Below are 12,046 nucleotides of genomic sequence, written 5' to 3'. Positions count from 1 at the left end.
CCAATATCATACACGATTAGTTAGAGATCTTTAGCACTACAAAAAACGGGAGTATTTGCGGCGGCCAAATTTGCGTATAGCGGCGGTTCCCAACCGCCGTAATTGTCATTAATGGCGGCTTACAAACCCGCCATAATTGCTACCGCCAAAAGGTTTAATACGGCGGTTTTCTTTTAACCGCCGCAATATCAAAATAAAACCGCCGCAATATGCATATTTAGGAGCGGCTGTTCACTTTGCTTATTGTGGCGGCTAGTAACCGCCGTAATTATTGTCCCTTTCATATTATAGCAGGTTATACTGCCAAAATCGTAATATTTTTAATTCCACATTTAGATCCTTTTTACTGCACAAAATCCATCATAATATGTAACCAAGCACTCATCATAATAATTAACATAAATTATAGAGAATTAGATATGCAAAATATTCATCATATTAAAACATAAGTGTCCAAAATCCAAATCAGAGCTTGATCGAGTGCTCAAAGTGAAATTAGACAAAATCCCCTTGGAATACTACAAAACCAAATGAAATTCCAGTTACGGCTTGAAATTTCAGAGCATTGAGAACAAAGGATGCTTTGCAGCAACATTTCAAGATTAAAGATCTAGGGGAACTGAGATACTTCTTAGGTATTGAGTTTGCTAGAAACAAGACTAGTATTGTGATGCATCCGAGGAAATATGCTTTAGAGCTTATTTCAGACATGAGGCTGGCTGGTTCTAATCCTCTTGGTGCACCCATAGAATTAAATCTCAAGCTTACTTCTGCTGAATACGATCAACACCTTGGTCAATCAGCTGATTGTCTTCTGCCTGATACTTCCAGTTATCAGAGGTTAATTGGCAGGCTTCTCTACTTGACCATTACTCGACCAGACATTGCTTTTGTTGTGCAATGTCTGAGTAAATTCATCCAGGCTCCTAAGGTATCTTACATGGAGGCTGCTAGCAGAGTTGTGAGATATGTCAAATATGAGCCTGGTCTTGGTATTTTCCTGTCTGCGGCTGGCTCTAATAAGTTGACAGCATATTGTGATGCATTGGGCTTCTTGTCCCAACACAAGGAGGTCTGTCACTGGTTACATTGTGAAGTTTGATGACTTCCTGATATCCTGGAAGTCCAAGAAACAGATAACTATTTCTTAAAGCTCTGCTGAAGCAGAGTACAGGAGTCTCGCTTCTACGGTGGCTGAGGTTGTTTGGATCATTGGCTCGTTCAAAGAATTGTTTGTTGATCTTCAACTCCTTGTGTCTCTATTTGTGACAGCAAGTCTGCCATTCAAATAGTTGCTAATCATGTTTTTCATGAGCGTACTAAGCATATCGACATTGATTGTTACTTTATTCGGGATAAGGTGCAGCAAGGTTTGGTGGCTATTCTTTAGCTTTCCTCTGCGGAACAACAAGCCGATGTGCTTACTAAAGGTCTTACTAAGGCGCAACATTCTTACTTGGTGCCCAAGCTAGGAATGAAGAACATCTTCATTTCACTTACCTTGAGAGGGTGTAGAGGAGTTAGTAACATGCACTATTGTGCCTTAGTTGACAGCTGTCCCTTAACTTAAATATATAGCAGCTAGAGCTAGTATATAATATACTTGTACAGCTTATTGATTAAGCATTCTATTTCACTTGATAATCAGAGAAAACTGTTCGACACTCTCTTCTTCTTCCTCGTTTGCATATTCTCTTATCAATTTCAACTGATTGGGATGAATTTAACAAATTATACTACCAAACATTAGTTGTTACTTTTTATCATGATCAGACAAAATAAGTACTTGTACCTGTGAAGGAGTCGGAAATAAGTGAGCAAACTCCTTGGGAATATTTCCTATTTTCATTTGAAATAAGCTTGTTAGCGCATTTAATTGTGATCTCATATTTGCCATCTCTTGCACCCATTGTGGAGGTGGAGCACTAGCCCTAGCTGAGCCCATATAAGAACAACCACCCCGCCTTGATGTTTCTTGAATACCATAGTTGGAACTACACCCATGCCTAAGCCTTGAACACGGCCAGGGTGCTCGGGACCGAAGACTACACCGAGCGCATTATTCAGTGAAATTTCTGCCAGAGTTTCTGGTATTTGTCTTCGAATTTCTTTAATTATTTCCTACATGAGAGACAAAATATAATTACAAAAGCCTACTACAACAGATTATGTACTACAACAGAATGTACTACAGAATCATTGGCTAGTTTGACAGAAAGAGGAAATGGTAACTGACCGTGATATAACGAGTTTAATTAGATAGATAATGTACATAAATTAATTCCTTCAGATAGTACATTTATACTATTCAGGAATCAATTAGGGTTAACATTTCTGCTTTTGTTAGGCAATTTTTCTTCATCTTTGATGCAAGTATTGCAGGCAATTCAAGAGCAAGAGAGATCTCTTAGAGACACATTCAAGAAACACTCAATAGACTACCCTACTTATGTCCATGTATAGCTTTAACTGAAAGTATATATATGCAAATTCATTACTGCAGAAGTAGTTAACAATGACACAAATGAAACCATCTGAAAACGTCCTATGGGAAAGGAAAAAAAAAGAGAACTAATCCACTGCACATAACAATCTCAGAACCTTCTTTAAAACTCACATAACTCCCATTGTCAGTTTGTCAGCTGTGTTAATAGAGCAACTAATAATGGTTGGAACCAATCGGCTGATGTCAACTATAACCAAATGTTTTTCATACTCTATTACAAAACATAAATGAAACCAATTAAGTATGAAAATGGATATGGAACAAGAATAGCATAATGAAACTGTTTAAATCTGTCAAATGAAACAATAGTAATCATGTCAACACTTACCCCAATCTCCCTAGCTTGATCATTCACATAACTCCCATTTTTCCTCTTATGAGTCTCAGTCCACACTTTGCCTCGATCAACTTCTTTTCTCTGTTTCTTCTGAAAGTTTTAAAAAGTAAAATTAAACTAAATAACTCTTGTCACATTATGGGGAAGTGTTTGTTGTTCTCGAATCCGTTGATTTCTCAAGCAAAGCGCCTACGAGTCTACGCAATCCATTCTCCAAGTTATGGACATTCTGAACCTTCAACCTAATAGATTTTATCACTTGATGTTCATCTGCAACAAAATAAAGACCATATTAAAATATTAATCGAGGAAAACAAAATCATTTTTAATTCGACAACCCAATCACGAAGCTCGGAGTCATCTGTAACTCGTCTACGTCTAGTTGGTTGTGAAGAGATTCCATCAGATGATCATGAAGATGCAACAACCATCTGTGACGAGACTCCATCAGATGATGAAGATGGAAATGACATTCTGTGACGAGACTCTATTAGTTGATGAAGATGGAACGATGGGTTGTGTATGACGTAAAGAGACTCGATCAGATGAAGCTTGAACTTGAGACTGAGCATGTGATGATTGCTCTGGAGCAAGTGAAGAGCTCCCTTTGATTGATTTGAATAGATTTTTCACCCGATTTTGCTTCGGCATCTCTACATACATGGTTGAACAAAGTGACAACCAAGTTCATATGCAAACATAGCAAATCAGTAAACATAGATAAACCAATAACAAATACTAGCTTTGAAACTTTATGATTCTATGTAGAGAATTATCAGACATTTGCATTTTAAAATTCCCTTTTTGTTTTGCTAATACAGGAAGTGAATGGTCTCCTAGGATGGATGTTGCAGAATCTGGATGCATGTACATCGTATCGATAGAACTTCCTGGTATCAATATAAATGACATAAAGGTAGAAATCAGTGATAAAAGGTAAATAACTTGCAATTATCCATTAGTCTTTTGTTCCACTGCCATCCCTTAATTATAAGGAATGATCATGTTACATAAAGTTCATCTTAAAAGAGCATCTTCTGCAATGAGGTAGCGTTGAATTCACAACTGTATTAGATTTCCAGAAAGAACTGGATGAGTACTAACTCACACAGGGGAGTCTAATGCATCAAGAAAATTCGTGCATTTACCATATATATATATATATATATATATATATATATATATATATAAATTCCTTTCTGATATTTTAATCACGAGAACAAGTATTTAGTTTAATTCTTCATTTAGAACTACTGGAAAGTTTTGTGATTGTGAATGCGGCATTACAAGTGAAGTCATAGAGGACCAGACAGCCCATTCCCCTAATCTTACATTTCACGAGCAGAAATTTACGCCGGATGGTCCTTTTTAGAACCACTATTTTTATATTTTAACCCTCTTAAGAAAATTTTGATAAAATAGTCCTGCTATTCACTGCTAAAATTTTAAAGCACGCTGCCAGAATTTTTCGATATGAAAAATTCTAGCGATTGCCATCTTTTGTGGAAAATCTTAGTGGTCACCATATGAAAATTTCCGGAGATTGCCATGTTTTATGGCAAATCCTGATAATCAATATGAAAAATTCGAGCAATTGCTATATTTTTGTGATAAATCCGGAAGATCAACATATCAAAAAATTTAACGATTTCCATGAGTATGTAGCAAAATTTTGGCAGAGGTTATTTCCCAAGACTTTTTTTACTGAGGTAAAAAAGTCAATAGTAGCACTGAAGTATCATGTTTCGGTCATTCACCCTTTCACAAGGTCAATGAAGAACGAAGCAAGCTTGGGCTTGAGAGATTAGTCCACAAGTATTGGGTTGGGCCATTGTTGATTCTTTTCACTTTGTTCGGAAAAAGAGAGGAAGTCAAACATGGAAACTAAAAGCACCATAGAATGAGGCAAAATTGATAGGGAAAGTCCCAAAAAGGACCAGGCACATCCATATGAGTTAGCCCAATGAAGAATGAGGTAAGCTTTCTCCGAGGTGTCAATGGTTTGAATCGGCCGATTATTTCATCAAATTTGTATCGTACCAATATTTTGGTCACTTTATTGGATATAGTCAAAATTAGACTTTTTGAAACTATTTCAGTCGTCTCGATTTCTTAGAATTCTCATTTGTGACGTGAAAAACTTCAATATAACATAAAAACATTACAATTCTCATGTTAAGAAATTATAGATTAAATGAGAAACATTAACTTTCAAATAAACATACTTTTACGAGTATTTTTTATGACTTTCATTGGTGCATTATCATTTACTCTATACATCACCTAATGCACATTGCTTCTTATTGATATTGTTTGGTGTTAAATATGTATAGGAACAAGTCAAAACTAATGAACAAAGAATAAATTTAAAAAACGGAAAAGGTTCAAATATGTCCTTATATTATACGAAATTGAGCACATTTGCCCTTCGTTAATACTTTAGCTCAAATATGCCTTTACCGTCACATAGTTGGAATCAAGAATTAAGTCTGATGAAAATTTTCAATTCCTTTCAAGAGAATAAATTCACGTACCATACATACATAACAATATATGAATATGTGATACTCTTCTTACTTCCTAAGAACCAAGTCTTTAATCTATTCTTTTACCCTCATTGAGTTTTTTCCCCCTTCACCGCCCATATTGACTTGTTGAGAGTGAAGTTGGCGTACTTAAAAATGTTCAAGAAGGTAAAAAGTACTTTGATTTTAAAGAGCATATAATCACTAGCATTTAAACCCAAGGATCAAGAAACTTCAATATTTAGCAACAACTTAGCGATTATCAAAAAATTATGTTAGTTTCAAGCTATTTAGCGACGAAGTATATAGTTAATTGTAATTTTCTTTAGTGTAATGACCATGTAGATTCACCATTTTAAGTCAACTATTGGATATTTCTACCAGTTTGTCGTTCTTTTATGCATTTTTTATGTTGCATATGAAAAACTAAGGAGTAGGTATAATTTCATAATTTATAAAGTGCAACTAGTACAATAGTATTCCAAATGACAATTTATAACTTCACATTACCTTTTTAATTTGTTTGTATTCTATAGAAATATAATTATTTTTAAATTTTTCTAGTTTTTTTCATTTTTAGGTTGTCTAGATGAGATAAAGATGAACAAAAAATAATTTAATGTCGTCAAGGTTCATTACACTAGTAAGTTTTTAAAGGGCAAATGTCCAAATATGTCCTTATAGTATATGAAATTGAGCACATTTGTCATTCGTTAATACTTTAGCTCAAATATGTCCTTACCGTCACATAGTTGGTCCATATATGCCCTTAGAGTTCCACAGTTGTCCCATATATGCCCTTTTCGAAACGGAATTCACTCAAACTAATTAGCTCTTTCTTTAATTGTATTAAAGTGTATTACAAATACTATTTAGTTTTTATTAGTACTTTTTTTTCTTTACCTTTCTCTTTTCTTTCATCTTTTTTCTTTTCTTCTTTTTTTTTTCTTTTTTCTTTCTCCCTTATCCGATTTCCTCTATTACTGACGTCTTCTCCATTTTCATCACCAATTTCACTTGACAAAACTCATAAATTCTAATTACTAAGAAAATTCTCTCATAAGGTAATCAAGTTCCAATTTCACTGGCCCTCTAAATAAATGAAATGAAATTATTTCAAAAATTATGGTTTAAAATTTAAAATAATAAAAACATCTCAACCTTTAACAATACTCAAAAGACCAAAATATTTAAACTGTTTCCAGAAAGATAATTTAATGATTAAAAGCCTAGAGTTCAAGTTGTAGTGTTATAAATTTGAGTTGTTAGTCTTTTTTCAGCTTGACATTTTCTATTTTTTTTATTAACTATGTAAATTAGGGGTGTACATGGAACGGGCTGGTTCGATATTTTTTATCAAAATCAAACCAAACTAATTATATCGGTTTAGATTGTTCAATTTTGTTGGATTTTCGGATTTTTTGTTACATAAATATTATTTCAATCTTACTTTGTTAAATTTTTTAGAACTAAATATATGTTCAGTAAAAATTTTAAAAATGAAAAACATATGATCTATAAAAATATTCTTACGGGAGAATTTTCTTAGTAATTAGAATTTATGAGTTTTATCAAGTGAAATTGGTGATGAAAATGGAGAAGACATCAGTAATGGAGGAAATCGGATAAGGGACAAAGAAAAAGAAAAAAAAAAGAGAAGAAAAGAAAAAAGATGAAAGAAAAGAGAAAGGTAAAGAAAAAAAGTACTAATAAAAAGGAAATAGATTTTGTAATACACTTTAATACAATTAACGAAAGAGCTAAATAGTTTGGGTGAATTTCGTTTCGAAAAGGGCATATATGGGTGTACTATGTAATTCTAAGGGCATATATGTGTATGCGGGTGAAACCGAGGCTAACACACACACACCGATTTCTAGATGGGTCAAACGAAGCAAGGGTATAAATACATGGGATCGAAATCGAAGCTGGAAAGTTCTTATACCGAGGCCCTAACGGAGTGCTCGCCATCGGACTTGATAAAACGATGCACCCCTGACCCGGGATAAGTTCTGAGACTTCGGGAAGCGCATGAAAGGTTTAGGCGACATATAGAGGGTCGTGATATCCGGAATCAACCGGATATCACGATGCAGATCTCGCTCGATGGCGGTTACCGATAAGTAATTAACGAGATAGGTGGATTTTTACCTTTTTTAGACTTGTACTAGGGGTGGAACTCTCTTACTATATATAATTGGAAAGTTTTTTCTTTGATAATTGTCACGACCCGAAATTTCCCACCGACGGGACCGTGATGGCGCCTAACATTTCACTTGCTAGGCAAGCCACCGTTAGAGAATCATTAAACCAATTCCTTATTCTCATTCAGTAATTAACAATAATTAACTAAGATATAATATAATAAGTGCGGAATATCATAAAATTTTATTAATTATTACCACTCGGATCTGGAGTTATAATTCACGAGCATTCTAGAATTTACTACAAGTAATAGTCTGAAAGAAATACAACTGTCTGAATGAAAGAAACAGTAGAACAGAAAAAATAGACGGGAACTTCAAGGTCTGTGAACGCCGACAGATCTACCTTGAGTCTCCGGACAGCGGACCAATAGCAAAATCTCGATAAACCCGAGCCAATATCAAAATATGCATAAAAAGTGCAGGGTGTAGTATCAGTACAACCGACCCCATGTACTGGTAAATGTCGAGCCTAACCTCGACGAAGTAGTGACGAGGCTAAGGCAAGGTACCTACAAATCAACATGTATAATTTAACAGTGTATATACAAATAACACAAATGAAGAACTAAACATGAAATATCGGGAGGGGAGCATACTGAGGGGAATACAAGATAAATGACTACAACAAAATGATCACCAGAGCAATCAATATACCATGAATCAACAGGAATAGTGAATACAGTAAGGAAAAATGCACGGCATCACCCTTCATGCTTTTACTCTCAATCTCACCATAAAATTAATAGAAACTGCACGACATGGCCCTTCATGCATTAACTCTCATATCATGGCACGACATCACCATTCGTGCATTAACACTCACAATATGGCACGGCATCACCCTTCGTGCATTAACACTCTCAATATGGCACGACATCACCTTCGTGCATAAACACTCACAATATGGCACGGCATCACCCTTCGTGCATTAACACTCACAATATGACACGACATCACCCTTCGGCATCACCCTTCGTGCATTAAATGAAAAACAGAGAAATATGAAAAACAGGTAAATTGGCAGTGCATAAGTACTCGTCACTTCATATATACGTCGCTCACATAAATTTCACTTAGCAAGTAATCTAAGGTTACTAATTCCCTCAAGTCACGGTTAGACACAACACTTACCTCGTTCTGAAGGCCACTTAATTTTCAATCACAACTTTTCCTTTGGAATTCACCTCCACACCACTCGTATCTATTCAAAAATGCCTCAATAATATCAAATATTTCTAAAGGAATCAATTATATTGCATAAATTAAATTTCACAAATTTTCCTCCAAAAAGTCGAAAAATTGACCCCGGGCCCGCTTGGTCAAAACCCAAAGTTCGGACCAAAATTCATTTACCCATTCACCCCCGAGCCCGAATATGTAATTGGTTTTGGAATCCGACCTCAAATTGAGGTCTAAATCCCCAAATTTCCGAAATTCCTAGTTTCTACCCTAACCCCTAATTCTACCATGAAAACTCTAGATTTTAGGTTAATAATTCAAGAAATGTAATGGTAATTGAAAGAAAATGGTTTAGAATCACTTACCAACACTTTGGGGAAGAAATGACTCTTGAAAATCGCCTCTACCCGTTTGGTTCTTGAAAAATATTGAAGAAATGGCTTAAACCCGTGCTTGATTCTATTTTATGCATTGGGCGACAGTGTGCATCGCGTTTGCGAGGCCACTGTCATATTCGCGAAGGGTACTGGCTGCCAAGCCTTCAAATTCACGGTGGTTGCTCACCCCGGCCTTCGCGTTCGCGAAGCATTGCTAGCGTTCGCGATGAAGGAACGACCAACCGTTCCCCAGGTCCCCAAGTGCTTCGCGTTCGCGATGAGCCGGTCGCGTTCGCGAAGAAGAAGTCTCAGCCTCACCAGTTTACTCTATGCGTTCGTGAGAGGACCTTCACAAACGCGAAGAAGGATATGCCAAACACCAGAATCTGCAGAAAACTAGATTTTTCCCAAGTCCAAAACATCCTGTGGCCTATCCGAAACTCACCCGAGCCCTCGAGGCTCTAAACCAAACATGCACACAAGTCTAAAAATATCATACAGACCTGCTCGCGCGATCAAATCGCCAAAATAACACCTAGAACTCTGAATTTAGCACCAAATCAAATGAAATTCTCAAGAACACTTTAAAATTTTTATTTTCTCAATTGGATGTCCGAATCACGTCAAATCAACTCTGTTTCTGACCAAATTTCATAGACTAGTCTTAAATATCATAATGAACCTGTACTGGGTCCGTACCAGGCTCCGGAACCTAAATACGGACCTGGTACTAACAATGCCAAACATCAATCATTTCTTAAAAATAAATAATTTTCAGACTTTTAATTTTTATCAAAAATTCATAACTTGAGCTAGGAACCTCCGAATTCGATTCCGGGCATACGCTCAGGTCCCATAATTTGATACGGATCCACCGAGACCGTCAAAACACGGATCTGGGACCGTTTAACAAAAATGTTGACCAAAGTCAACTAAAATCAACTTTTAAGGCATAAATTCTTATTTTCAACATAAAAGCTTTCCGGAAACCTTCTCGGACTGCGCACGCAAATTTGGGTCATCACATTTTCCACCTCTAAAATAACCGTTCATCCTCGAACGGACATAGAAAAGTACCTGGGCTGGAGAAAAGGTGGGGATATCTACTCCGCATATCAGACTCGGACTCCCAAATAGCTGCCTCAATAGGTTGACCTACCCACTGCACTCGAACTGAAGGGTAACTCTTTGATCTCAACTGGCGAACTTGCTGGGCTAGAATTGCCATCGGCTCCTCCTCGTAAGTAAAATCCTTATCCAACTGGACAGAGCTGAAATCTAACACATGGGATGGATTGTCATGATACTTTCGAAGCATGGATACATGGAATACCGGATGAACAGCTGCTAAACTAGGTGGCTACGCAAGCCTGTAAGCCACCTCTACCACTCTCTCCAGAATCTCAAAAGGTCGAATATACCTAGGGCTCAACTTGCCTTTCTTTCTGAACCTCATTACACCCTTCATGGGTGATACCCGAAGTAACACTCTCTCTGCGACTATGAATGCAACATCACGAACTCTACGGTCGGCATAACTCTTCTACCTAGACTGAGCTATGCGAAGTCGATCCTGAATAATCTTGACCTTATCCAAGGCATCCTGTACTAAGTCTGTGCCCAACAACTGAGCCTCTCCCGGCTCGAACCACCCAACTGGCGACCGGCACCGCCTACCATATAATGCCTCATAGGGAGCCATTTGAATGCTCGAATAGTAGTTGTTGTTGTAGGCGAACTCTGCAAGGGGAAAGAACTGATCCCACTATCCTCCGAAGTCTATAACACAAATGCGGAGCATATCCTCCAAGATCTGAATAGTACGCTCGGACTGCCCATCCGTCTGATGAGGAAATGTTGTGCTCAACTCAACCCGCGTACCCAACTCACACTGAACTGCCCTCCAAAAGTGCGAGGTAAACTGTGTACCTCGATCAAAAATGATAGATACGGTCATACCATGAAGACGGACGATCTCACGAATGTAAATCTCTACCAACTGCTCCGAGAAATAGGTAACTGCCACAGGAATGAAATGTGTTGGCTTAGTCAGCCTGTCCATAATCACCCAAACCGCATCGAACTTCCTCTGAGTATGTGGGAGTCCAATAACAAAATTCATAGTGATACTCTCCCACTTCTACTCAGGAATATCTAACTTCTGAAGTAAACCACCAGGTCTCTGATGCTCAAACTTTACCTGTTGGCAATTTAGGCACCGAGCTACATAGGCAACTATGTCCTTCTTCATTCGCCTCCACCAATAATGTCGTCTCAAGTACTGATACATCTTGGCGGCGCTAGAATGAATAGAATACCGAAAACTGTGGGACTCCTCAAGGATCAACACACAAAGTCCATCCACATTAGGCACACAAATACGACCCTGCATCCTCAAAACTCCGTCTTCTCCAACAGTAACCTGCTAGGCACCACTGTGTCGCACTGTGTCTCTAAGGACAAGTAAATGAGGATCGCCATCCTGCCGATCTCTGATGCGCTAAACAAAGAAGACCGAGCAATTGTACAAGCTAGAACACGCCTTGGCTTAGAAACATCCAATCTCACGAACTGGTTGGCCAAGGCCTGAACATCCAAGGCAAGCGGTCTCTCACCAACTGGAATATATGTAAGGCTACCCATATTGACTGACTTTATACTCAAAGCTTCGGCCACCATATTGACCTTCCCGGGATGATACAATATGGTGATATCATAGTCTTTCAATATCTCCAACCACCTTCTCTGCCTCAAATTGAGTTCCTTCTGCTTGAACAAATACTGCAAGCTCCGATGATCGGTGAATACCTCACATTGCACGCCGTAAATATAGTGCCTCTAAATCTTCAGCGCGTGAACAGTGGCTGCCATCTCTAGATCATGAACATGGTAATTCTTCTCGTGAACCTTCAGAT

The 12,046-nt window shown here is 37.5% G+C and overlaps 1 long non-coding RNA gene across 1 annotated transcript; it reads right to left on the bottom strand.

The window, feature by feature from the left end:
• Window positions 1-390: 390 nt before the first annotated feature.
• On the bottom strand, window positions 391-3,957 carry LOC142169489 (uncharacterized). Its single transcript, XR_012699402.1, has 3 exons — window positions 2,835-3,957; window positions 1,793-2,121; window positions 391-1,277 (listed from the first exon to the last, which is right to left on the bottom strand). It is a non-coding gene; the product is annotated as an uncharacterized LOC142169489 (long non-coding RNA).
• Window positions 3,958-12,046: the final 8,089 nt, after the last annotated feature.

This window comes from Nicotiana tabacum, chromosome 15 (genome assembly GCF_000715075.1).
Source record: "Nicotiana tabacum cultivar K326 chromosome 15, ASM71507v2, whole genome shotgun sequence".
NCBI lineage: Eukaryota > Viridiplantae > Streptophyta > Magnoliopsida > Solanales > Solanaceae > Nicotiana > Nicotiana tabacum.
This window is presented reverse-complemented; position numbering and strand designations above follow the sequence as displayed.